Raw genomic sequence first — 15,719 nt, forward strand, 5'->3', positions numbered from 1 at the left:
GGAATCTGAGAACAGATATTTCGGATCCCTTTGAAGACTATAGGGCCAAAGGAAATATCCTCCGATAACAAAGAGAAAGAAGCTTTATGAGAAACTGCTTTGTGTTCTGTGAAATCATCTCACAGAGTTACAGCTTTCCCCTCAAGAAGCCTTTCGCTAAGACAGTTCTTGTGGAATTGGCAAAGTGATATTTGGAAACCCATAGAGGGCTATGGTGAAAAAGGAAATATCCTCAGATGAAATCTGGAAAGAAGCTTTCTGAGAAACTGCTTAGTGGTCTGTTAATTCATCTCACAGAGTTACATCAGTATTTCGTGGATCTCTTTCCTAGCCTTATTTCTGTGGAATCTGAGAACAGATATTTCGGATCCCTTTGAAGACTATAGGGCCAAAGGAAATATCCTCCGATAACAAAGAGAAAGAAGCGTTCTGAGAAACTTCTTTGTGTTCTGTGAAATCATCTCACAGAGATACAGCTTTCCCCTCAAGAAGCCTTTCGCTAAGACAGCTCTTCTGGAATTGGCAAAGTGATATTTGGAATCCTATAGAGGGCAATGGTGAAAAAAGAAATATCTTCAGATGAATTCAGGAAAGAAGCTTTCTGAGAAACTGCTTAGTGTTCTGTTAATTCATCTCAGAGTTACATCTGTATTTCGTGGATCTCTTTGCTAGCCTTATTTCTGTGGAATCTGAGAACAGATATTTCGGATCCCTTTGAAGACTATAGGGCCAAAGGAAATATCCTACAATAACAAACAGAAAGAAGGTTTCTGAGAAACTCTTTGTGTTCTGTGAAATCATCTCACAGAGTTAAAGCTTTCAGTTCAAGAAGCCTTTCGCTAAGACAGTTCTTGTGGAATTGGCAAAGTTTTGTTTGGAAGACCATAGAGGGCAATGGTGAAAAAGGAAATATCCTCAGAAGAAATCTGGAAAAAAGATTTCTGAGAAACTGCTCTGTGATGTGTTACTTCCACTCAAAGAGTTACATCTGTATTACGTGGATCTCTTTGCTAGCCTTATTTCTGTGGAATCTGAGAACAGATATTTCGGATCCCTTTGAAGACTATAGGGCCAAAGGAAATATCCTACAATAACAAAGAGAAAGAAGCTTTCTGAGAAACTTCTTTGTGTTCTGTGAAATCATCTCACAGAATTAAAGCTTTCAGTTCAAGAAGCCTTTGCTAAGACAGTTCTTGTGGAATTGGCAAAGTGATATTTGGAAGCCCATAGAGGGCTATGGTGAAAAAGGAAATATACTCAGATGAAACCTGGAAAGAAGCTTTCTGAGAAACTGCTCTGTGATGTGTGACTTTCACTAAAAGAGTTACATCTGCATTTCGTGGATCTCTTTGCTAGCCTTATTAGTGTGAAATCTGAGAACAGATATTTCGGATCCATTTGAATACTACAGGGCCAAAGGAAATATCCTGCCATAACACAGAGAAAGAAGCTTTCTGAGAAACTTCTGTGTGTTCTGTGAAATCATCTCACAGAGTTACAGCTTTCCCCTCAAGAAGCCTTTCGCTAAGACAGTTCTTGTGAAATCGGCAAAGTGATAATTGGAACCCCTAGAGGGCTATGGTGAAAAAGGAAATATCCTCAGATGAAATCTGGAAAGAAGCTTTCTGAGAAACTGCTTAGTTTTCTGTTAATTCATCTCACAGAGTTACATCTGTATTTCGTAGATCTCTTTGCTAGCCTTATTTCTGTGGAATCTGAGATCAGATATTTCGGATCCCTTTGAAGAATATAGGGCCTAAGGCAATATCCTCCGATAACAAAGAGAAAGAAGCTTTCTGAGAAACTTCTTTGTGTTCTGTGAAATCATCTCACAGAGTTACAGCTTTCAGTTCAACAAGCCTTTCGCTAAGACAGTTCTTGTGGAATTGCCATAGTTTTATTTGGAAGACCATAGAGGGCAGTGGTGAAAAAGGAAATATCCTCAGAAGAAATCTGGAAAAAAGATTTCTGAGAAACTGCTCTGTGATGTGTTACTTCCACTCAAAGAGTTACATCTGTATTACGTGGATCTCTTTGCTAGCCTTATTTCTGTGGAATCTAAGAACAGATATTTCGGATCCCTTTTAAGACTATAGGGCCAAAGGAAATATCCTCCGATAACAAAGAGAAAGAAGCTTTCTGAGAAACTTCTTTGTGTTCTGTGAAATCATCTCACAGAGTTACAGCTTTCCCCTCAGGAAGCCTTTCGCTAAGACAGTTCTTGTGGAATTGGCAAAGTGATATTTGGAAGCCCTTAGAGGGCTATGGTGAAAAAGGAAATATCCTCAGGTGAAATCTGGAAAGAAGCTTTCTCAGAAACTGCTTAGTGTTCTGTTAATTCATCTCACAGAGTTACATCTGTATTTCGTGGATCTCTTTGCTAGCCTTATTTCTGTGGAATCTGAGAACAGATATTTCGGATCCCTTTGATGACAATAGGGCCAAAGGAAATATCCTCCGATAACAAAGAGAAAGAAGCTTTCAGAGAAACTTCTTTCTCTTCTGTGAAATCATCTCACAGAGTTACAGCTTTCCCCTCAAGAAGCCTTTCGCTAATAGAATTCTTGTGGAATTGGCAAAGTGATATTTGTAAGACCATAGAGGGCTATGTTTAAAAAGGAAATATCCTCAGATGAAATCTGAAAAGAACCTTTCTGAGAAACTGCTTAGTGTTCTGTTAATTCATCTCACAGAGTTACATCTGGATTTCGTGGATCTCTTTGCTAGCCTTATTTCTGTGGAATCTGAGAACAGATATTTCGGATCCCTTTGAAGACTATAGGGTCAAAGGAAATATCCTCCGATAACAAAGGGAAAGAAGCTTTCTGAGAAACTTCTTTGTGTTCTCTGAAATCATCTCACAGAGTTACAGCTTTCCCCTCAGGAAGCCTTTCGCTAAGACAATTCTTGTGGAATTGGCAAAGTGATATTTGGAAGCCCATAGAGGGCTTTGGTGAAAAAGTAAATATCCTCAGATGAAATCTGGAAAGAAGCTTTCTGAGAATCTGCTTAGTGTTCTGTTAATTCATCTCACAGAGTTACATCTGTATTTCGTGGATCTCTTTGCTAGCCTTATTTCTGTGGAATCTGAGAACAGATATTTCTGATCCATTTGAAGAATATAGGGCCTAAGGGAATAACCTCCGATAACAAAGAGAAAGAAGCTTTCTGAGAAACTTCTTTGTGTTCTGTGAAATCATCTCACAGAGTTACAGCTTTCCCCTCAAGACGCATTTCGCTAAGACTGTCCTTGTGGAATTGGCAAAGTGACATTTGGAATCCTATAGAGGGCAATGGTGAAAAAGGAAATATCTTCAGATGAATTCAGGAAAGAAGCTTTCTGAGAAACTGCTTAGTGTTCTGTTAATTCATCTCAGAGTTACATCTGTATTTCGTGGATCTCTTTCCTAGCCTTATTACTGTGGAATCTGAGAACAGATATTTCGGATCCCTTTGAAGACTGTGTGGCCAAAAGAAATATACTCCGATAACAAAGAGAAAGAAGCTTTCTGAGAAACTTCTTTGTGTTCTGTGAAATCATCTCACAGAGCTACAGCTTTCCGCTGAAGGAGCCTTTCTCTAAGAGAGTTTTTGTGTAATTGGCAAAGTGATATTTGGAAGCCCATAGAGGCCGATGGTGGAAAAGGAAATATCCTCAGATGAAATCTAGAAAGAAGTTTTCTGAGAAACTGCTTAGTGTTCTGTTAATTCATCTCACAGAGTTACATCTGTATTTCGTGGATCTCTTTGCTAGCCTTATTTCTGTGGAATCTGAGAACAGATATTTCGGATCCCTTTGAAGACTATAGGGCCAAAGGAAATATCCTACAATAACAAAGAGAAAGAAGCTTTCTGAGAAACTTCTTTGTGTTCTGTGAAATCATCTCACAGAGTTAAAGCTTTCAGTTCAAGAAGCCTTTCGCTAAGACAGTTGTTGTGGAATTGGCAAAGTTTTGTTTGGAAGATCATAGAGGGCAAAGGTGAAAAAGGAAATATCCTCAGAAGAAATCTGGAAAAAAGATTTCTGAGAAACTGCTCTGTGATGTGTTACTTCCACTCAAAGAGTTACATCTGTATTACGTGGATCTCTTTGCTAGCCTTATTTCTGTGGAATCTGAGAACAGATATTTCGGATCCCTTTGAACACTATACGGCCAAAGGAAATATCCTCCGATAACAAAGAGAAAGAAGCTTTCTGAGAAACTTCTTTGTGTTCTGTGAAATCATCTCACAGAGTTACAGCTTTCCCCTCAAGAAGCCTTTCGCTAAGAGAGTTCTTGTGGAATTGGCAAAGTGATATTTGGAAGCCCATAGAGGGCTATGGTGAAAAAGGAAATATACTCAGATGAAACCTGGAAAGAAGCTTTCTGAGAAACTGCTCTGTGATGTGTGACTTTCACTCACAGATTTACATCTGTATTTCGTGGAACTCTTTGCTAGCCTTATTTCTGTGGAATCTGAGAACAGATATTTCGGATCCCTTTGAAGACTATAGGGCCAAAGGAAATATCCTCCGATAACAAAGAGAAAGAAGCTTTCTGAGAAACTACTTTGTGTTCTGTGAAATCATCTCACAGAGTTACAGCTTTCCCCTCAAGAAGCCTTTCGCTAAGACAGTTCTTGTGGAATTGGCAAAGTGATATTTGGAAACCCATAGAGGGCTATGGTGAAAAAGGAAATATCCTCAGATGAAATCCGGAAAGAAGCTTTCTGAGAAACTGCTTAGTGGTCTGTTAATTCATCTCACAGAGTTACATCAGTATTTCGTGGATCTCTTTCCTAGCCTTATTTCTGTGGAATATGAGAACAGATATTTCGGATGCCTTTGAAGACTATAAGGCCAAAGGAAATATCCTCCGATAACAAAAAGAAAGAAGCTTTCTGAGAAACTTCTTTGTGTTCTGTGAAATCATCTCACAGAGTTACAGCTTTCCCCTCAAGAAGCCTTTCGCTAAGACAGCTCTTCTGGAATTGTCAAAGTGATATTTGGAATCCTATAGAGGGCAATGGTGAAAAAAGAAATATCTTCAGATGAATTCAGGAAAGAGCTTTCTGAGAAACTGCTTAGTGTTCTGTTAATTCATCTCAGAGTTACATCTGAATTTCGTGGATCTCTTTGCTAGCCTTATTTCTGTGGAATCTCAGAACAGATATTTCGGATCCCTTTGAAGACTATAGGGCAAAAGGAAATATCCTACAAAAACAAAGAGAAAGAAGCTTTCTGAGAAACTCTTTGTGTTCTATGAAATCATCTCACAGAGTTAAAGCTTTCAGTTCAAGAAGCCTTTCGCTAAGACAGTTCTTGTGGAATTGGCAAAGTTTTGTTTGGAAGACCATAGAGGGCAATGGTGAAAAAGGAAATATCCTCAGAAGAAATCTGGAAAAAAGATTTCTGAGAAACAGCTCTGTGATGTGTTACTTCCACTCAAAGAGTTACATCTGTATTACGTGGATCTCTTTGCTAGCCTTATTTCTGTGGAATCTAAGAACAGATATTTCGGATCCCTTTTAAGAATATAGGGCCAAAGGAAATATCCTCCGATAACAAAGAGAAAGAAGCTTTCTGAGAAACTTCTTTGTGTTCTGTGAAATCATCTCACGGAGTTACAGCTTTCCCCTCAGGAAGCCTTTCGCTAAGACAGTTCTTGTGGAATTGGCAAAGTGATATTTGGAAGCCCTTAGAGGGCTATGGTGAAAAAGGAAATATCCTCAGGTGAAATCTGGAAAGAAGCTTTCTCAGAAACTGCTTAGTGTTCTGTTAATTCATCTCACAGAGTTACATCTGGATTTCGTGGTTCTCTTTGCTAGCCTTATTTCTGTGGAATCTGAGAACAGATATTTCGGATCCCTTTGATGACAATAGGGCCAAAGGAAATATCCTCCGATAACAAAGTAAAGAAGCTTTCTGAGAAACTTCTTTCTCTTCTGTGAAATCATCTCACAGAGTTACAGCTTTCCCCTCAAGAAGCCTTTCGCTAATAGAATTCTTGTGGAATTGGCAAAGTGATATTTGTAAGACCATAGAGGGCTATGGTGAAAAAGGAAATATCCTCAGATGAAATCTGGAAAGAAGCCTTCTGAGAAACTGCTAAGTGTTCTGTTAATTCATCTCACGGAGTTATATCTGTATTTCATGGATCTCTTCGCTAGCCTTATTTCTGTGGTATCTGAGAACAGATATTTCAGATCCTTTTGAAGACTATAGGGCCAAAGGAAATATCCTCCGATAAGAAAGAGAAAGAATCTTTCTGAGAAACTTCTTTGTGTTCTGTGAAATCATCTCAGAGAGTTACAGCTTTCCCCTCAAGAAGCCTTTCGCTAAGACAATTCTTTTGGAATTGGCAAGGTGATATTTGGAAGACCTTAGAGGGTTATAGAGAAAAAGGAAATATACTCAGATGAAATCTGGAAAGAAGCTTTCTGAGAAACTGCTCTGTGATGTCTGACTTCCACTCACAGAGTTACATCTGTGTTTCATGGTTCTCTTTGGTAGCCTTATTTCTGTGGAATCTGGGAACAGATATTTCGGATCCCTTTGAAGACTATGGGGCCAAAGGAAATATCCTCTGTTAACAAAGAGAAAGAAGCTTTCTGAGAAACTTCTTTGTGTTCTGTGAAATCATCTCACAGAGATACACCTTTCTCCTCAAGAAGCCTATCGCCAAGAGAGTTCTTGTGGAATTGGCAAAGTGATATTTGGAAGCCCATAGCGGGCTATGGTGGAAAAGGAAATATCCTCAGATGAAATCTGGAAAGAAGCTTTCTGAGAAACTGCTTAGTATTCTGTTAATTCATCTCACAGAGTTACATCTGTATTTCGTGGATCTCTTTGCTAGCCTTATGTCTGTGAAATCTGAGGACAGATATTTCGGATCCCTTTGAAGACTATAGAGCCAAAGGAAATATTCTCCGATAAGAAAGACAAAGAAGCTTTCTGAGAAACTTCTTTGTGTTCTGTGAAATCATCTCACAGAGTTACAGCTTTCCGCTCAAGAAGACTTTCGCTAAGACAGTTCTTGTGGAATTGGCAAAGTGATATTTGGAAGCACATAGAGAGCTATGGTGGAAAAGGAAATATCCTCAGATGAAATCTGTAAGGAAGCTTTCTGAGAAACTCCTTAGTGTTCTGTTAATTCATCTCACAGAGTTTTAAGGGTATTTCGTGGATTTCCTTGCTAGCCTTATTTCTGTGGAATCTGAGAACAGATATTTCGGATCCCTTTGAAGACTATAGGGCCAAAGGAAATATCCTCCGATAACAAAGAGAAAGAAGCTTTCTGAGAAACTTCTTTGTGTTCTGTGAAATCATCTCACAGAGTTACAGCTTTCCCCTCAAGAAGCCTTCCGCTAAGAGAGTTCTTGTGGAATTGGCAAAGTGATATTTGGAAGCCCATAGAGGGCTATGGTGAAAAAGGAAATATCCTCAGATGAAACCTGAAAGAAGCTTTCTGAGAAACTGCTTAGTGTTCTGTTAATTCATCTCACGGAGTTACATCTGTATTTCCTGGATCTCTTTGCTAGCCTTATTTCTGTGGAATCTGAGAACAGATATTTCGGACCCCATTGAAGACTATAGGGCCAACGGAAATATCCTCCGATAACAAACGGAAAGAAGCTTTCTGAGAAACTTCTTTGTGTTCAGTGAAATCATCTCACAGAGTTACAGCTTTCCACTCAGGAAGCCTTTCGCTAAGACAATTCTTGTGGAATTGGCAAAGTGATATTTGGAAGCCCATAGAGTGCTTTGGTGAAAAAGTGAATATCCTCAGATGAAATCTGGAAAGAAGCTTTCTGAGAAACTGCTTAGTGTTCTGTTAATTCATCTCACAGAGTTACATCTGTATTTCGTGGATCTCTTTGCTAGCCTTATTTCTGTGGAATCTGAGAACAGATATTTCGGATCCCTTTGAAGAATATAGGGCCTAAGGGAATATCCTCCGATAACAAAGGGAAAGAAGCTTTGTGAGAAACTTCTTTGTGTTCTGTGAAATCATCTCACAGAGTTACAGCTTTCCCCTCAAGAAGCCTTCCGATAAGACTGCCCTTGTCGAATTGGCAAAGTGACATTTGGAATCCTATAGAGGGCAATGGTGAAAAAGGAAATATCTTCAGATGCATTCAGGAAAGAAGCTTTCTGAGAAACTGCTTAGTGTTCTGTTAATTCATCTCAGAGTTACACCAGAGCTAAAGCTTTCCGCTGAAGGAGCCTTTCGCTAAGAGAGTTTTTGTGGAATTGCAAAGTGATATTTGGAAGACCATAGAGGCCGACGGTGGAAAAGGAAATATCCTCAGATGAAATCTGGAAAGAAGCTTTCTGAGAAACTGCTTAGTGTTCTGTTAATTCATCTCACAGAGTTACATCTGTATTTGGTGGATCTCTTTGCTAGCCTTATTTCTGTGGAATCTGAGAACAGATATTTCGGATCCCTTTGAAGACTATAGGGCCAACGGAAACATCCTCCGATAACAAAGAGAAAGAAGCTTTCTGAGAAACTTGTTTGAGTTCTGTGAAATCATCTCACAGATTTACAGCTTTCCACTCAAGAAGCCTTTCGGTAAGACAGTTCTTGTGGAATTGGCAAAGTGATATTAGAGATCCCATAGAGGGCTATGGTGAAAAAGGAAATACCCTCAGATGAAATATGGAAATAAGCTTTCTGAGAAACTGCTTAGTGTTCTGTTAATTTATTTCACAGAGTTACATCTGTATTTCGTGGATCCCTTTGCTAGCCTTACTTCTGTGGAATCTGAGAACAGATATTTTGGATCCCTTTGAAGATTATAGGGCCAAAGGAAATATCCTCCAATAACAAAGAGAAAGAAGCTTTCTGAGAAACTTCTTTGTGTTCTGTGAAATCATCTCACAGAGTTACAGCTTTCCCCTCAAGAAGCCTTTCGCTAAGACAGTTCTTGTGGAATTGGCAAAGTGTTATTTGGAAACCTGTCGAAGGCTATGGTGAAAAAGGAAATATCCTCAGATGAAATCTGGAAAGAAGCTTTCTGAGAAACTGCTCTGTGATGTGAGACTTTCACTCACAGAATTACATCTGTATTTCGTGGATCTCTTTGCTAGCCTTATTTCTGTGGAATCTGAGAACAGGTATTTCGGATCCCTTTGAAGACTATAGGGCCAAAGGAAATATCCTCCGATAACAAAGAGAAAGAAACTTTCTGAGAAACTTCTTGGTGTTCTGTGAAATCATCTCACAGAGTTACAGCTTTCCCTTCAAGAAGCCTTTCGCTAAGACAGTTCTTGTGGAATTGGAAAAGTGATATTTGGAAACACATAGAGGGCTACGGTGAAAAAGGAAATATCCTCAGATGAAATCTGGAAAGAAGCTTTCTGAGAAACTGCTTAGTGGTCTGTTAATTCATCTCACAGAATTACATCTGTATGTCGTGGATCTCTTTGCTAGCCTTATTTCTGTGGAATCTTAGAACAAATATTTCGGATCCCTTTGAAGACTATAGGGCCAAATGAAATATCCTCCGATAAGAAAGAGAAAGAAGCTTCTGAGAAACTTCTTTGTGTTCTGTGAAATCATCTCACAGAGTTACAGCTTTCCCCTCAAGAAGCCTTTCGCTAAGACAGTTCTTGTGGAATTGGCAAAGTGATATTTGGAAGCCCATAGAGGGCTATGGTGAAAAAGTAAATATTCTCACATGAAATATGGAAAGAAGCTTTCTGAGACTGCTTAGTGTTCTGCTAATTCATCTCACAGAGTTACAACTGTATTTCGTGGATCTCTTTGCTAGCCTTATTTCTGTGGAATCTGAGAACAGGTATTTCGGATCCCTTTGAAGATTATAGGGCCAAAGGAAATATCCTCCGATAACGAAGACAAAGAAGCTTTCTGAGTAACTTCTTTTTGTTCTGGGAAATCATCTCACAGAGTTACAGCTTTCCCCTCAAGAAGCCTTTCGCTAAGACAGTTCTTGTGGAATTGGCAAAGTGATATTTGGAAACCCATAGAGGGCTATGCTGAAAAAGGAAATATCCTCAGATGAAATCTGGAAAGAAGCTTTCTGAGAAACTACTTAGTGTTCTGTTAATTCAGCTCACAGTGTTACATCTGTAATTCGTGGATCTCTTTGCTAGCCTTATTTCTGTGGAATCTGAGAACAGATATTTCGGATCCCTTTGAAGACTGTAGGGCCAAAGGAAATATCCTCCAATAACAAAGACAAAGAAGCTTTCTGAGAAACTTCTTTGTGTTCTTTGAAATCATCTCACAGAGTTACAGCTTTCCCCTCTAGAAGCCTTTCGCTAATACAGTTCTTGTGGAATTGCAAAGTGATATTTGGAAGCCCATAGAGGGCAATGGTGAAAAAGGAAATATCCTCAGATGAAATCTGGAAAGAAACTTTCTGAGAAACAGCTTAATGTTCTGTTAATTCATCTCACACAGTTACATCTGTATTTCGTGGATCTCTTTGCTAGCCTTATTTCTGTGGATTCTGAAAACAGATATTTCGGATCTCTTTGAAGGCTGCAGGGCCAAAGGAAATATCCTTCGATAACAAAGAGAAAGAAGCTTTCTGAGAAACTTCTTTGTGTTCTGTGAAATCATCTCACAGAGTTACAGCTTTCCCCTCAAGAAGCCTTTCACTAAGACAGTTCTTCTGGAATGGGCAAAGTGATATTTGGAAGCCCATAGAGGGCTTTGGTGAAAAAGGAAATATCCTCAGATGAAATCTGGAAAGAAGCTTTCTGAGAAACTGCTCAGTGTTCTCTTAATTCATCTCACAGAGATACATCTGTATTTCGTGGATCTCTTTGGTAGCCTTATTCCTATGGAATCTAAGAACAGATATTTCGGATCCCTTTGAAGACTATAGGGCCAAAGGAAATATGCTCCGATAATAAAGAGAAAGAAGCTTTCTGAGAAACTTCTTTCTGTTCTGTGAAATCATCTCAAAGAGTTACAGCTTTTCCCATCAAGAAGCCTATCGCTAAGACAGTTCCTGTGGAATTGGAAAAGTGATATTTGGAAGGCCTTAGAGGGCCATGGTGAAAAAGGAAATATCCTCCGATGAAATCTGGAGAGAAAGTTTCTGAGAAACTGCTTTGTGATCTGTGACTTCCACTCACAGAGTTACATCTGTATTTCCTGGTTCTATTTGCCAGTCTTATTTCTGTGGAATCTGAGTACAGATATTTCGGATCCCTTTGAAGATTATAGGGCCAAGGGAAATATCCTCCGATAACACAGAGAAAGAAGCTTTCTGAGAAACTTGTTTGTGTTCTGTGAAATCATCTCACAGAGTTACCGCTTTCCGCTCAAGAAGCCTTTCGCTAAGACAGTTCTTGTGGAATTGGCAAAGTGATATTTGGAAGCCCATACAGGTCTGTGGTGAAAAAGGAAATATCCTCAGATTAAACCTCGAAAGAAACTTTCTGAGAAACTGCTCTGTGATGTTTGACTTTCACTCACAGAGTTACATCTGTATTTCGTGGATCTCTGAGCTAGCCTTATTTCTGTGGAATCTGAGAACAGATATTTCGGATCCCTTGGAAGACTAGAGAGCAAAAGGAAATATCCTCCGATAACAAAGAGAAAGAAGCTTTCTGAGAAACTTCTTTGTGTTCTGTGAAATCATCTCACAGAGTTACAGCATTCCCCTCAAGAAGACTTTCGCTAAGACAGTTCTTGTGGAATTGGCAAAGTGATATTTGGAAGCCCTTAGAGGGCTATGCTGAAAAAGGAAATATCCTCAGATGAAATCTGGAAAGAAGCTTTCTGAGAAACTACTTAGTGTTCTGTTAATTCATCTCACAGTTTTACATCTGTAATTCGTGGATCTCTTTGCTAGCCTTATTTCTGTGGAATCTGAGAACAGATATTTTGGATCCCTTTGAAGACTGTAGGGCCAAAGGAAATATCCTCCAATAACAAAGAGAAAGAAGCCTCCTGAGAAACTTCTTTGTGTTCTGTGAAATCATCTCACAGAGTTACAGCTTTCCTCTTAAGAAGCCTTTCGCTAATACAGTTCTTGTGGAATTGCAAAGTGATATTTCGAAGCCCTTAGAGGGCAATGGTGAAAAAGGAAATATACTCAGATGAAATCTGGAAAGAAACTTTCTGAGAAACAGCTTAGTGTTCTCTTAATTCATCTCACAGAGTTACATCTGTATTTCGTGGATCTCTTTGCTAGCCTTATTTCTGTGGAATGTGAGAACAGATATTTCGGATCTCTTGGAAGGCTATAGGGCCAAAGGAAATATCCTCCGATAACAAAGAGAAAGAAGCTTTCTGAGAAACTTCTTTGTGTTTTGGGAAATCATCTCACAGAGTTACAGCTTTCCCCTTAAGAACCCTTTCGCTAAGACAGTTCTTGTGAAATTGGAAAAGTGTTATTTGGAAGAACTTAGAGGTCTAAGATGAAAAAGGATATATCCTCAGATGAAATCTGGAAATAAGCTGTCTTAGAAACTGCTTAGTGTTCAGTTAATTCATCTCACAGAGTTACATCTGTATTTCGTGCATCTCTTTACTAGCCTTATTTCTGTGGAATCTGAGAACAGATACTTCGGATCCCTTTGAAGACGATAGCGCCAAAGAAAATATCCTCCGATAACAAAGAGAAAGAAGCTTCCTGAGAAACTTCTTTGTGTTCTCTGAAATCGTCTCACAGAGTTGTAGCTTTCCCCTCAAGAAGGCTTTCGCTAAGACAGTTCTTGTGGAATTGGCAAAGTGATATTTGGAAGCCCATAGAGGGCTATTGTGAAAAAGGAAATATCCTCAGGTGAAATCTGGAAAGAAGCTTTCTGAGAAACTGCTTAGTGTTCTGGTAATTCATCTCACAGAGTTACATCTGTATTTCATGGATCTCTTTCCTAGCCTTATTTCTGTGGAATCTCAGAACAGATATTTCGGATCCCTGGGAAGACTATAGGGCCAAAGGAAATATCCTCCGATAACAAAGAGAAAGAAAGAAACTTTCTGAGAAACTTCTTTGTGTTCTTTGAAATCATCTCACAGAGTTACAGCTTTCCCCTCCAGAAGCCTTCCGCTAAGACAGTTCTTGTGGAATTGGCAAAGTGATATTTGGAAGCCCATAGAGGGCTATTGTGAAAAAAGAAATATCCTCAGGTGAAATCTGGAAAGAAGCTTTCTGAGAAACAGCTCGGTGACGTGGGACTCCCATTAACAGAGTTACATCTGTATTTCGTGGATCACTTTCCTAGCCTTATTTCTGTGGAATCTGAGAAAAGATATTTCGGATCCATTGAAGACTATAGAGCCAAAGGAAATATCCTCCGATAACAAAGAGAAAGAAGCTTTCTTAGAAACTTGTTTGTGTTCTGTGAAATCATCTCACAGAGTTACAGCTTTCCCTCAAGAAGCCTTTAGCTAAGACAGTTCTTGTGGAATTGTCAAAGTGATATTTGGAAGCCCATAGAGGGCTATGGTGAAAAAGGAAATATCCTCAGATGAAATCTGGAAAGAAGCTTTCTGAGAAACTGCTCTGGAGGTGTGACTTCTACTCACAGAGTTACATCTTTATTTCGTGGTTCTCTTTGCTAGCCTTATTTCTGTGGAATCTGAGAACAGATATTTCGGATCCCTATGAAGACTATAGGGCCAAAGGAAATATCCTCCCATAACAAAGAGAAAGAAGCTTTCTGAGAAACTTCTTTGTGTTCAGTGAAATCATCTCACAGAGTTGCAGTTTTCCCCTCAAGAAGCCTTTCGCTAAGACAGTTCTTGTGGAATTGGCAAAGTGATATTTGGAAACCCATAGAGGGCTATGGTGAAAAAGAAAATATCCTGAGATGAAATCTGGAAAGAAGATTTCAGAGAAACTGCTCTGTGATGTATGCCTTCCACGCACAGAGTTACATCTGTATTTCGTGGATCTCTTTGCTAGCCTCATTTATGTGGAATCTGAGAACAGATATTTCGGATCCCTTTGAAGACTATAGGGCCAAAGGAAATATCCTCCGATAACAAAGAGAAAGAAGCTTTCTGGGAAACTTCTTTGTGTTCTGTGAAATCATCTCACAGAGTTACAGCTTTCCCCTCAAGAAGCCATTCGCTAAGACAGTTCTTGTGGAATTGGCAAAGTGATATTTGGAAGCCCATTGGGGGCTATGGTGAAAAAGGAAATATCCTCAGATGAAATCTGGAAAGAAGCTTTCTGAGAAACTGCTTAGTGTTCTGTTAATTCATCTCACAGGGTTACATCTGTATTTCGTGGATCTCTTTGCTAGCCTTATTTCTGTGGAATCTGAGAACAGATATTTCGGTTCCCTTTGAAGACTATAGGGCCAAAGGAAATATCCTCCGATAACAAAGAGACAGAAGCTTTCTGAGAAACTTCTTTGTGTTCCGTGAAATCATCTCACAGAGTTACAGCTTTCCCCTTCAGAAGCCTTTCGCTAAGACAGTTCTTGTGGAATTGGCAAAGTGATATTTGGAAGCCCATAGAGGGCTATGGTGAAAAATCAAATATCCTCAGATGAAATCTGGAAAGAAGCTTTCTGAGAAACTGCTCTGTGATGTATGACTTCCACTCACAGAGTTACATTTGTATTACGTGGATCTCTTTGCTAGCCTTATTTCTTTGGAATCTGAGAACAGATATTTCGGATCCCTGTGAAGACTACAGGGCCAAAGGAAATATTCTCCGATAACAAAGAGAAAGAAGCTTCCTGAGAAACTGCTTTGTCTTCTGGGAAATCATCTCACAGAGTTACAGTTTTCCCCTCTAGAAGCCTTTCGCTAAGACAGATATTGTGGAATTGGCAAAGTGATATTTGGAAGCCCCTAGAGGGCTACGGTGAAAAAGGAAGTATACTCAGATGAAGTCTGGAAAGGTTTCTGGGAGACTGCTCTGTGATGTATGACTTCCACTCACAGAGTTACATCTGTATTTCGTCTATCTCTTTGCTGGCCTTATTTCTATGGAATCTGAGAACAGATATTTCGGATCCCTTTGAAGACTATAGGGCCAAAGGAAATATTATCCGATAACAAAGGGAAAGAAGATTCCTGAGAAACTGCTTTGTGTACTGTGAAATCATCTCACAGAGTTACAGCTTTCCCCTCAAGAAGACTTTCGCTAAGACAGTTCTTGTGGAATTGGCAAAGTGATATTTGAAAGCCCATAGAGGGCTATGGTGAAAAAAGAAATATCCTGAGATGAAATCTGGAAAGAATCTTTCTGAGAAACTGCTTAGTGTTCTCTTAATTCATCTCACAGAGTTACATCTGTATTTCGTGGATCTCTTTGCTAGCCTTATTACTGTGAAATCTGAGAACAGATATTTCGGTTCCCTTGGAAGACTATAGGGCCAAAGGAAATATCCACCGATAACAAAGAGAAAGAAGCTTTCTGAGAAACCTGTTTGTGTTCTCTGAAATCATCTCACAGAGTTACAGCTTTCCCGTGAAGAAGCCTTTCGCTAAGAGAGTTCTTGTAGAATTGGCAAAGTGATATTTGGAAGTCCATAGAGCGCTATGGTGAAAAATGAAATATCCTCAGATGAAAACTGGAAACAAGCTTTCTGAGAAACTGCTCTGTGATGTGTGTCTTCCACTCACAGAGTTACATCTTTAATTCGTGGATTTCTTTGCTAGTCTTATTTCTGTGGAATCTGAGAACAGATATTTCGGATCTCTTTGAAGACTATAGGGCCAAAGGAAATATCCTCCGATAACAAAGAGAAAGAAGCTTTCTGAGAAATTTCTTTGTGTTCTGTGAAATCATCTCAC

This window comes from Macaca fascicularis, chromosome 15, assembly GCF_037993035.2.
Source record: "Macaca fascicularis isolate 582-1 chromosome 15, T2T-MFA8v1.1".
In the NCBI taxonomy this organism is placed as follows: domain Eukaryota; kingdom Metazoa; phylum Chordata; class Mammalia; order Primates; family Cercopithecidae; genus Macaca; species Macaca fascicularis.